The sequence below is a fragment of the Pinus tabuliformis genome, chromosome X, assembly GCF_031772625.1.
Source record: "Pinus tabuliformis cultivar Carrire ecotype Pingquan chromosome X, CPIR1, whole genome shotgun sequence".
Classification (NCBI taxonomy): domain Eukaryota; kingdom Viridiplantae; phylum Streptophyta; class Pinopsida; order Pinales; family Pinaceae; genus Pinus; species Pinus tabuliformis.
Window position 1 is genome coordinate 1,373,947,790 of NC_142308.1, and position 12,826 is coordinate 1,373,960,615.

Consider the following 12,826-nt stretch of genomic DNA (forward strand, 5'->3'; position numbering starts at 1 on the left):
TTTTGTTCTTGGTCGTCCACAGTTCTTGTATCAATGTTCATGTTGGAGAATTCCTCTTTCAAAGTGAGGAAGTTATTTATCTATGTGTCACTTTCAAAGATCTGCCAATTTTTAACATTATCAGGGATAGCAGGCCTATGTTCGATTTTAGCAGTGAAGTTGTGGTTGGGTTCAAAGGGTAGCTCGCAAGTGCTGGCAAAGGTTGCCAAGCTTTGTGCATGTAGATTGAGCTTTCTGGAAATTTTAGTTAACTGAGATTCTGAGAAGGTGTCAAGTATTTGAATGGCTGCCCCTCTGTAAACCCTCAACCTAAGATCATTTGTGACAAAATTTCCCTTCATCTGCTATATGATCAGATCTGAATCCCCTAAAATTGAGACTTTGGTTGCACCTAGGTTTTTTATGAGTTTGAGACCTAACAAAATGGCTTCATACTCAGCCATATTGTTTGTGCATCTGAAGTTTAACCTATATGCATGACCCTAAGCCTAGTCATTTTGCATGTTGTGAATCCAAACCCTTTCCCCTACTCCTAATTTGTTGACTGAGCCATCAAACTCCAAATACCATAAGATTTCATGGTCAAGGTTTGCATTGAGATTTTTAGACAGTTGCACCATGGGCAGATTGGGTTCTTGTAAGTCATTTGATGTATCATTCTCCTTTGTTGTATCAATCATATCAACAATTTTTTGATTTTGAGTAGCAGATTGTTCATTCAAACCCTTTATCTGTGCTGCTACTAGTAATTTGGCATCAGTTTTGGTACACATATCAGCATTATATAAGATGAATGAGTTCATATCTGAATGTATCGAGTAGATGGGGAAGTTTTGGGGCTTTTCTTGACTACTCACCACGTATTTCATTTGTGTTTCTCGATTTAATCTCTTTGGTTGCCCAAAGACTGAAATAGTAGCATAGGACATGTCTAGTTGCAAGGATCCTCGGAGTTTGGCCCCCCATGATTTGGATAAAAGCATACCATATTTGGGTGGAATATCAGCTACCATGTTAGTTTCCTATACCAATAGGTTTCATTTTTCATGATTGACAGTGGAAGTGCCAAATATGTTCATCTTTGATGCTACAAAGGTTCCATATTTTGTGAAAAGAAAAGAGAGTTAAAAAATGTAAAGAGGGTATGCCTTAAAAGAATGATCAAAAGGCAAGAAAATGAATTGGTTAGAAAATATAATTGAAATGAACCCCAAAGAAAGACCAGGAAAGTGGCTAGCCAAAATGCCACTGCTAGCTTGTTAGATGGCCCAACAGTTCAAACTGGACCATGCCATGTTTTGAATTGCTTGTTCTAGACTAGAGAATGAATATCCATCCAAACAGTTCAAGCTTGGTAGATGAGTAGCTAGATAGAGAAATGAAGGAGCCCAACTACTTAATCTGGGCCCTTGGAAGAGATAAGGGTAGATTTAGATAGGAGGGTAGTCAAAAGAAAAGAGGATAATCAGGGTTTGCAAGGCTAAGTGCACCCATTCAAAAAGAAGAAAAAATGTTAGGTGTATTAGGCTGGTTTGGTAGTTTGAGGTTGCAAAAGCAAGGTCTAATCACTTGATGTATTGAAAATCATATCTTATCTCATCAATAAAAGAAGGGTCAAATCAATGGTCTAAATGGCAGAACTATGAAAGCATGTCTAACTCCCCTCACTCCCCCTAAAAAAAATTCTCACTAATATCCCCTTGAGGACTTTAGGATCTACCCAACTAGTCCTACTTGCACTTCCTCCTTGAGAAAATCCAGTCAAGCTTTGACCTTCTTCAATAAAAAGAAGCCACATTTCTTGTGTAAAACCCTCATTTCAAATTCCATTCATTTCTTATATCTAAGTTTTCAGTTCACAAGCTTAACCTCTCCCTTACAATTCACCTCACAAACCCATAATAACTCCTAACTCTATTGTATAGCTCCCTAGCTACTTCCCCACCCCTATTTTCTACAAAAAACTATATAAAATTCCAAAAAACATATTAACTATCCCACCCTATAGCATTATAGCTATGTAACATAGTTTTGGGAGATATTAGTCCATTTGGGGCTATTATGAACCCTTCCGCGTCCTAACCCTGGAATTAATCTAACCTCTGGTTAGGTTAATAACCTATACCTAAACCCCCACCCATCTAAACCTTACAATTCTGCCCCTCCGCAGTCAAATTCCCAATGTTTAATGCTTAATGTTTTAAATTAAACATTAAATTATCTTTCCCCGCATTAACCCAACCCGCAAAAACCCACATAAATCAAAGTTTTGACCCCCCATGGTGCAATATTATTTTATATATACGGGAGGGACCCGCTCCAAAGCTGCATGCCACCCAAATTGCCCCACCAGCCGTCCGTTCCCCAGCACTCCAGATCCAACGGTGGGCGGGTGTTTTCAGCCCCCAACACGCCGGAGGTTAACGTCGGGGGATGGGCGGTTTCCCTGCCGTACCCCCGCCACGTGTCGACCGCTCGGCATGTTCGGAGGACCCTCCCCAAATACCGCCTGTTCTCAAAGGTGGTGCGGGGAAAACTGGATACCACCCTCCGTCCCCTGACGTCAGCAATCACATAAACAGTGATGTCACCACCGTGTCCCCGTCGCTGCCCCACATCACTTGCCACGTTGTCCGCCTACGTCCACGCTTTGCCACTGTGTCACCGCCACATCTTCATCTGAGTCAGTGTCCACATCACCCTGTCGTACCCGGGACCCGTCGATGACATCATGCTGATGTCATCGCGGAGAAGCGCCAAAAGCGCAATTGTATCAAATTTTTTATAAAAACGCACAAAGTGACCGTTTTCGGTCATTTTCATTGGATAGTTTGGGAAGCTCCGTGTTTTCTTTTCACACCATTTTACCTCCAGAATTTGAATTTAAACAATTGAGACGCCGCCAGCTGCAAATTCGACATCAGTACTTGCCATTCAACCATCTCAACCACCCTCGGCGCTAGTTAAACCAGGTATTTTCCGAATTCCATTTGTTCGCCCCTGTTCTTCCCGTTTTCTCAAATTCATTCACTCAATTACCTGCAATTTCCTAAGTTAATGATTCTGTCCCTCATAAATTCAGCCTAAATTCACTGATACACCCCCTGTTTAAGAGGAGCCCGGCAAACCCCGGTCCATTCACGATTTCACCGTGCCAAAACCCATTTTCGAGCTCGGGTTCCTGATAAAATTTCATACCTTCTTGGCATTTTTCCCTTTTGCCGCATTCCACTACAAAAACCTCAGTGCATTGAGTTGTGATAATCCCTTTCCCCTTTGCATTTGGCCCTCACAGTCTCAATCCAGAGAATTTGTTAAAAGAGAAAACAAAGAATAAACCAAACTCTGAAAAGTTTTCCTTTTCACCACAATTACAAATATTGAAGATTTTTGGTTCAGCTGAACTCATTCTGCCACCCCTCTACAAATCCTTATAAGCAGTTATCCTCAGTCTGTTGCTACTCAAAAACTTCACTCCAAAGATAACATCAGAAAAGTTTTTTAATGGCTACTCCATCAGCTCTTAGTGTCACTCCTATGAATCCACCAAACAAAGAGCTTGAAGCCATGCCTCTTGTTGATAGAGATTACCTTATTCAAGATCTAGTTGGTGACAGAAATCACTTGCAGACCTTCTTCCAGTTGAGAAACAACTTTCAAAACAACTGTGACATGTATGGTATATGGGAGTCCAATTTGCCTTATTCCTTCCTTCCATCTGTCAATATTTATCCTGAGATCATCCGCTTATGTGCCGAGAACTATGATCCAACTCAGAGAGCTGTTAAGGCTCCATCTGGGAGCATACTTTTTCACATTACTCCAGACTCCATCAACCAAATGCTCAACTTCAAACAGACTCAGCTATTGTTTCCCTCCTCCATGAACTATTTGCTGGATGCAAGCTCCAAACTCTCTAGTTATGAATTTGAAAATATTACCAAGACATTCATGAGGGCAGACCGCCAGCCTACAGGGCCACCTCCTTTCCTATATGTCCATTTCAATGAGGTGGGCAAACTGCTAGTTGATATGATCTCTTATGTGCTGGGTTTTAAAACAAGTGAGAACATTGATGAAACAATGTTGGTTTTATTATCTGCATATAGTCCAGGACAGCCCCCTGCTTACAAGTACAACTATGCCAAGTTCATAGCCAATAAAATACATGATCAGCTAGTGAAACTGGATAGTGAGGGAGTATTCAAATATTCATCATATATCTACCATTTGTTCATGTATTACCAGTCTGAATGCTTCTAATGCCCCATCAAGAAATTGGATTCTAGGGGTGAAAGGATCTCTGTCATCTTTTGGTCATTAGTTTTCCATGAGGTTCAAAGCTCTCCATTTTCCTACTGTGAGTTCATTGACCAATTTGTATACCCAGTCTCTTGTCTCCTAATGAGATCCCCTCCTCCTATATTGTCATATGACATACAGAAGACCTTACAGCTGTCCAAGAGTTACAAAATAGGTGATTGGTACCTATATCAAAATCACACTGTCATTAGAATCTATAGTTGTGAGCTCTGTCCTTACAGGCTCCCAAGGTATGTACCAATGAGACTGTTTGCCTTGGAATACTATAGGCAACTCATTAGTTCTGATCTTACTCATTTTCATAGTTCCAAAAAGAAAGCTCACCTGAAATTCAAAGACCATCTAGGCCCCTTCATTATGAACAAGAAAGAAGGTTGGCAAGATGCTGATCAAATTTTGAGGGACAAATATAAGTTAAGGAGGAGCTTCTGGTGGGTCCCTTATGACTCGAAGGTTTTTATCAGTGCCAGAAGAGTTAAATATAGGCTGCTAGCCTATGACCATTGTAAATTTCCACAAATTGAACAATATGCCAACCAAGATGAGTGGCTGCAAGGCACATTAGTTGAGGAATTGACTCAAGAGGAAATAATGGAGAAAAATGTCAAGGATTTAGAAAAAACTCTTGACTTGGATTCTTTGCAGCAGGTAACATTGAAGTTGCCACATCAAATTGGAGAAGGCACATCTGCTGCTGTAACCACACAAGCCACCCAGGGACAATCTACATCAGAAACAGGTACAGAAAAAGGGAAGGAAATAATGGATGCAGAGAAAGAAGTGATCACAAAGCAGCCTACCACTTCAATTGAGCAACCTCAAGTACAGGCTCCTCTACAGCAAACAGAGGCACCACAAGTGCCTACCTTACAAACTCTTGCCCATGAGGAAAGAGGCAGAACATGAGACCGAGAAGACTCCACACCTGCTAGTGGGTCCACACAGTAACCCGAAGCCAAGAGGAAAAAGGTTGATTCTCCAATTGAGGAGGAAGTCAGTGAAGAAATCCTTGGAAGTCCAAGGAGAGATAAAGAAGGGAGTCAACAAACAACTACAAGCTCTTTCCAACAAGAGCAAGACAGACAGCATGGCATGGAGGTGTCTTCCTCCACATAGCAAAGAAAGAGGCCAACTAGCATTAAGGCCACCTTTAAAGAAATTAAGGCTCAAATGAACTGCTAAGAGTATAGATGTATGACCAATTTCTTAAGGCAACACTTGCCAAGCAGAAAAGGTTGATGGCAACATATGACATCAAAGAAGAAAAGATGATTCTCAGCCACTTTAAACCCAAGGTTCAGCAGCCTCAGTAAGCTGCAGACTATGTCAGGACAAAGTTAGAGGTCCTGGCCAAGGACATTCACCCCATGGATCAAATAGAGTTACATAAGCAAGCAGGGAAAATGGTCTATGCCGCACTTGTAGACAAGGCCACACTAGCCCATGAGTTAAAGGAATCCCTGAAGAACACAAATACTCAGCTTGATTTAGAAAGAATGTCCTCCACAGCAAAAGACAATAGAATTAAAACATTGGAGGACATTATTATGGACCTGGGGCATGATCCTAAGAATCCCAAAGCTATTAAGGCCCTAATGAAGAAAGAGGAGGATGATATTACTGCTCTGAAAAAGAAAATGAGGCTCTCCTCAACTATGCACCCACAAACGGGAGAACTGGTGAAAGAGAAAGAAGCTGAGGATACATTGGACCTGCTAATGCAAATGAACCAGAGAATAGTTCAAATGGAGGGAGAATTGGAGAGAGCACTGCAAGGAAAGTAGGGAGAGTCGACCTCCCAGCCACCTCAAACTGCCCCAACTACTGCTGCAGCTACACAAGTAGCAGCGACCCCTCCTATTACTATGGCAACTACAACAACTACAGATGTTGCAGCGGCAACAACAACAGCTCCTGAGTCTAGCATAAGCATGGATGAATTGACAAAAGCTGTCAAGGAGCTAGAGCTTCAAGCAACAGAGATAAAACAGGCCAAAGAAAAGTTGGCCGATCTAGAAGGAAAATATGATAAATCCAAGGTGACAGTGGTTGAACAGACGGGGGAAATTAAGGCCTTGAAGGACAAAATAAATTCCTTGGAGAAGGAGCTGAATTTAGAAAAGACTCTGGCTAAAATAAAGAAGATTTTGTGGACCAGGATTGACCATTCTATCACTAAATAGTGGAAATCTATCTGAACTGTGCATGAACAGATTGAATTAACAGGCCAAGCCCAAATCGAAAGTCAAAAAGCTAGAGCAGCACTAGGAAATATGCCTGAGCAGGCTAGCAAAATGATACACTTCCTGAACACTCACACTAAAGAGGATTTGGCAGCCTTAGACATCAGTAACAGGACAGAAACTGTTTTAACAGCAAAAAAGGTGCTGACCCTTAGAAATTTTGTGCAAAGTTTGGAGAGAAAATGTCAGGAAATGCAGGCAGAGGTAGATGATTACAAGCTGAGGATAGGAGCATTGCAAGGCAAAGGATTGCCCAGCCTATTGGCCGGCGCTGGAAGACTGCTGACCCGTGAGCAGTATGCCCCCAGGATGAGTAATTTCATTTCAAATCATATCACATCATCCACACGTACCTCAGAGGAAACAGGACCTCCATCAGGACAAAACCTTTATGATAAGCTGGAAAATTTATTTTACATTGAACATGAAATCAATCACTTGTTTGAGGTCCCGCCCAATCTTTACAGATACACAGAGGCAGATGAGACTTTAATAAAGATACGAAGACACCAACTGCCTAAAGAAGATTGGTGGCAAGCAATGTTGGAAATTTTGCCAAAGTGATCTCGGTCCTGTCTCTTTTTGGTCAACCTCAGGTCATCTTCAAGTAAATGGAATTGAATACGCAGGCACCAGGCACAGCATGGAGACAACAGGTAGAGCAGGTGAGAATAGTGACTCAGCAAATGCTGGGACAGCAAGCCCAAAAAGGCGAAAACACAGATTTTAAACAACGCAGCCCCAACCATCTTAGTTGGTCACAAAAGTCAAAACTCTCTGACAGAATGGGTAGCTAATACATTAAATATTTACTGCAACATTTACTCTTTCGGCTATAATTCCTCAAGAGTTGGCAAAGAAGTTATGAGTTATTAACTCATCAGCTAGATATTTTGTATCTTATCTTTTGTATATATACCTCCCCACAGAACGTATTTGGGGTTGGTGATTTTCTCTCTAAGACACTGCCTTGTAAATTTTCAGACTATCTAATACAAATATCTGGGAAAGTTCATGATCTCTACTCTATTTGATGTCAAAGTGATGATCTGCGTTCTGCTATAGAATTCTTGTGTTGTTTGATGGAGCAATAAGTTATTCTAAACCATGTTTTGTCTTTCTGTGTTTGCTTAATTCACATATATGTTTCATTAACTTAGCAAAAGAGAAGAAGAATAGTTGAGGACTTGTTCGAATGCACCCTCTGCTCAATATCTGTTGTTAACTGTGTTTTCTTCGGAATTAATCATAAATATGAATTCTTAACTGCTCATGTTTGTATTCATTCTCTCATTATGAATGTTTTTTAGGAATTCTTAAATGCTCCTAGATAATGTTCCCACTTTTTCCCTCTATCAATATAGTGAAAGATCCTTAGCTTCCTTTCATTCCTTGATTTCATGCCATCATATTCCAGATTTGAAGAATTGTTCCATGGATGCCTGTCTGGCTCTGTAGCATTACCTTTTTATCAAGAAATACTTCTAGTAGTACACCATCATCGACTCCATGCCCAATGGTCTAGATTATTCTGAAACTGCATACCAGTTCTGACTGAAATCATCATCCAAACAAATTCAAAACAAAATCCTGTGCATCATAACTAGCCTAAAATTACACCAAAACAAAGCTAAATCAGAAAGAGAGAGCCCTCTCTGGTTGCAGGTAGGCTAGGACCTGTGGCTTAAAGATTGGTTAGTGGTTACCTCGGCCGTATTCCCTTGGGAGTCAAAGGGAACAACCTAAGTGATAACATCATTGGCGACTCCACTGGGGACAGAACGAATTTTTCAATTGTTGTCTATTCTTTAAAACTATAGATGAAGCCTGAATGTCAGCCAGGAAGCCTTTGAAACTGTTCTTGACTTGCATTTACAGGAGTAAATAAAAGCTGCTTCAGTCAATCCTCATGCTAGTTTTAAACTCTAGATAGTTGTTCCAAAAAATTTGAATAGTTCCTTGTTAATTCTAAAAGCATTCACAGAAAATACCAAAAACAAATTCGGAAGCTGGATCCTAAGAAGAAAACTTGGTATACCATGTCAAATCCTGACCCAGATCCTCCAGCTGTTTTTTACAATCCTAATTTAATCCCAAAGTTTCTTAGGAAACAAGAGGAACAAGAAGATCTTACTAATTCTAGCCCTGAAGCAGTTCAACAAAGTTATATTCCAACCCCTGCTAAACCATCAGTTCGTCCTCACGTAACTCCTTCTCCTTCTTCCTCATCCACCTCTCAAAACACATTCTCCACACCTCCATCCACTACACAAATTTCCGTTGTTGTCCCTATTGTTCCAGTTGTTCCCTTCCTTCCTGTTGTCCCATTTATCCCTGTAAATATGGCAAATCGTTATGCCCCTTTACAGCTACCTGGGAATCCTGGGGCTATGCCTCAGGACTACCAAAGTAAGATCACTTCTTTTGATGGTATCGGCACATATACTGCCTTACAGCATACCAAGAAAATGCAAAAATACTTTGAAAATTATGAAATAGACGATGATGATGTGAGAATGAAATTTTTTGTCCAAAGTTTAACTGGTGAAGTAAGAACTTGGTTCAGAGCACTTGCTACAAATTCCATAGCCAATGCGGATGCTCTTTACAAATCCTTCCTCAACATATGGGAAAAGAAAAAAGACCCACTGCATATCTTATCTGAGTATGACAGCATAAAAAGAGGCCGACAAGAATCTGTCCTAGATTATTGTGCAAGATTCAACAATGTTTACAATGCCATCCCTCAAAACGTTAGACCACCACATGATTTAGCCTTAATCAAATTCCCTGATGGATTTGATTCTGACATGGCATATCAACTGAGGGAAAGAGCCCCTCCAACCTTAGCAGACATGCAAAACATAGTTGTTAGTGTAGAGGCAAACCTTATTGCTAAAAGAAATAGGGCAAGAGATGAGAGAAGAACTACTTTTAAAGAAGAACCTTCAGCATTTGAACAAAATCTTGATGCAATCATCAAAGGCATGGACATACTTGGGGACAGGGTGGAAACCATAGAAAGAAAATCATCATGGGAAGGCCAACCAAGTACTGCTAGAAACCCAAACTTTAGAAAGAATCAAAATCCAAATGTTGGAAGGGCTGGTCTCGACCAGAACATTAGACCTCCTTTTCAAGAAAATTATGTTGAGGCCTCAACATCTAGTGAACCGACCAAGGACCCTCACATCAACTTAATGGGTTTGGACAGCGAACATCAGGTCTGTCTAACACAAGAGGATCAAGAGGCCCATAATTGCAATCAATTTCAAGCCAAATCAGGAGAGTCATTTGACTTTAGGGAATGCTATGATGTAGCAGTTTATGAGGTACATAAACAGTATAAACTAAGGAGTAGAACCATATATGTGCCTGAACCTATCAAACCAAAGGATAATAAACAGCCAAAAAGGACAAAAGACAAAGTTGTTCTTCCAGAATCCTCTAATAAAACAGACCCACATCCAAGAGATATCATTGTGGAGGGTATATCAGATGTACAGCCCTCTGAAAACCAGCCATCCTCATCCCTCCCCTCAAAAGCAAGTTCAAACAACGTTCCTGAAAATAAATTTAAAATTGATTCAATTCAAAATCATACCCATGATGAAGAAAAGGTTACTGAAAATTCAGCTGAAAAGGAAAAATCTGCTGCCCATAATGCAAAGACTTAGATGGAAAAACCCTTCAACTTGGAAATAGAAATAAGTAAGCTGAAGATAGTTGTTCCTCTTTCTGAACTGGCTAAACATGAAGTGTATAGACAACAAATCAATAGGTCACTCCAAATATCAGACAATAGGGATGTTGTGAATGTTCTAGATGATCAACCTGAATTACTGTTTGGTCCTGAGGTTAACAGAAAGACAACAAATGGAGGAGTTCCACCCTTTTATGTCAGTTTAAACATTCATGAGAAGGTGTTACACAATGCAATGTTTGATTTTGGGGCCTCACACAATTTAATGCCCAAATCTGTAATGGAAAAACTAGACCTAGATATCACAAGACCATATAAAGATCTGTTCTCATTTGATTCAAGCCAAGTCAGGTGCCTAGGCCTAATTAAAGATTTGTGTGTTTCCCTGGTCCAATACCCAACCAAAAAAAATTTGATGGATGTGGTGGTAGCTGAAATTCCACCCCAGAATGGTGTGCTTTTATCCAGATCTTGGGGGGCCAAACTCCAAGGATCTTTGCAACTAGACATGTCATATGCCACTATTTCAGTCTTTGGACAGCCAGAGAGGTTATACCGTGAAACATTAATGAAATATGTGGTGAGTAGTCAAGAAAAGCCCCAAAACTTCCCCATCTATTCAATACATTCCGACATGGATTCATTCATTTTGTATAATGATGACATGTGTACCAAAACTAATGCCAAACTACTAGTAGTAGCACAGACAGAGGGTTTGAATGAACAATTTGCTTCTCAAGATCAAAAAGCTTTTGATATAATTGATACAACAAAGGAGAATGACACATCAAATGACTTGCAAGAAACCAATTTGCTCATGGTCCAACTTTCTAAAAATCTCAATATTTTCTGGATAAACATGTCAATGATCGAGATGAGCCCTCCCAACTAGAGGGACCCATCATGCACCAGCATCAACAATTGGCACACACAGACTGTATTAATAGTGGTGCAACTTAAGTGCAGCATCCACAACATATTTAGAAGCCTCGCGCCCCTAACTCTAGCCACCCATTTCATTGGTTCAAGTCGCGTGATGTCTGACTCTTCATAGTATACCTTCTTTAGGTACTTACTCGGTGCCAATTGTGGAAACCTCTCATGGTCCCCCATGTCCCAATCCTCCATTTTCAAGTTTGGTATACGGGCCAGCAAATTTCCCTCAAACAACACATTCTCTAGCAGCAAAGGTGTGGAGACTATAAATTTCACAAAATCTGGGTCTTTGGGTGCTTTAGTCATGGCTTTTCTTGGTGGAGTATACGGCAGGAGCTGAGTTATTGGCTCAGCCTTTTCTGTATCAATCTCCTCTATTCCTCCATGCAGTTGTTCCTCATATAGGTCTAGGGGCTCCGTCAGTTGTTTGGACCTATCCATATTTCCCTTCTGGCAGATTTCAGTTGGGTTTTTCTGTGGTTATTGCTAAGGCTTCTTCTCCTTCTTATCTCCCGCCATAGAAGCGGATGGCTTAGGCCTTCGCAACCTAGGAACGCTAGTAGGAAACCCTGTAGATACAGGTTGGGTCAGCGATGTCTCAAGTTTTGTTGCAGTCATTCTCTAGAGGAATACCTCACGCTGCTAATCAGGAAAATTTGTGAATCCAGACTGTGAAATAATTCTCTCCCAATATTTATCAAACATACAACACCACTCTAGACACAATTTAAAGTGAAAAAAATTAAGGAAAATTGTTAGGAAGAAAAGATTTTGAATGTTGAGTGGGATTCCATATTTATAGCTTAATTTGAATTCAAATTTGTCTTTTTCCTCCAATTCCTTGTCATTAATGCATTTTTGGTGGCATATTTCTAAAGATATGCATCTTAAATGCTCCCCCCAACCCCCCCCCTCCCCCGCTCCTTTTAACGGAAAAATTTCGATCCAATTAGCTACAATGCATCTAATTATCCCTTTTTGGCTAGGCTGTGCGGGACCTACCATCAGTGCTTAGCACCTTCATCACAACTTTCCTCTCCACCTCACCTTGATTCACCACGTAGCCCCGTTGCTTTGCCCAACCTTCCATTTGGTAGTGTAGTTTATAGTCATGCGCTCCCTTGCAACTTCCTAGAGCACTAAGACTATCTCGTAATCATATATTCATTATGTAGGGGCAAGATCACCCCTATATATATTCAATCAACTCCCATTGACTTTTCTCGGAAATAAATCACCATTCAGCTTCGCAAGTTGAACTATGCCTCCCTCTGTAATATCGTTAACAAGATATGGCCCTAGTCAATTCATTTGTAACTTCCCCATAAACGTTTTGAACTTACTGTCATACAGCAATAACAAATCTTCGTTCTTGAAGGTGCATTGTTTGATATGGCGATCATGACATGCCTTTTCACGATCCTTCTACACCCGTTGAGGAAAACTTGCCAAAAGCGATATTCCTACAACTCAACAAGTTGCACGAGGCATTCATCCATGGTATCTCGATTGGCCATGTTTGTAACTACAACAATCCATAAACATGGCACAATGTACTCCATTGGTGGTACAGCTTCTTGTCCGTAAACCAATTAGAATGGTGTTATTCTGGTCAACTTCT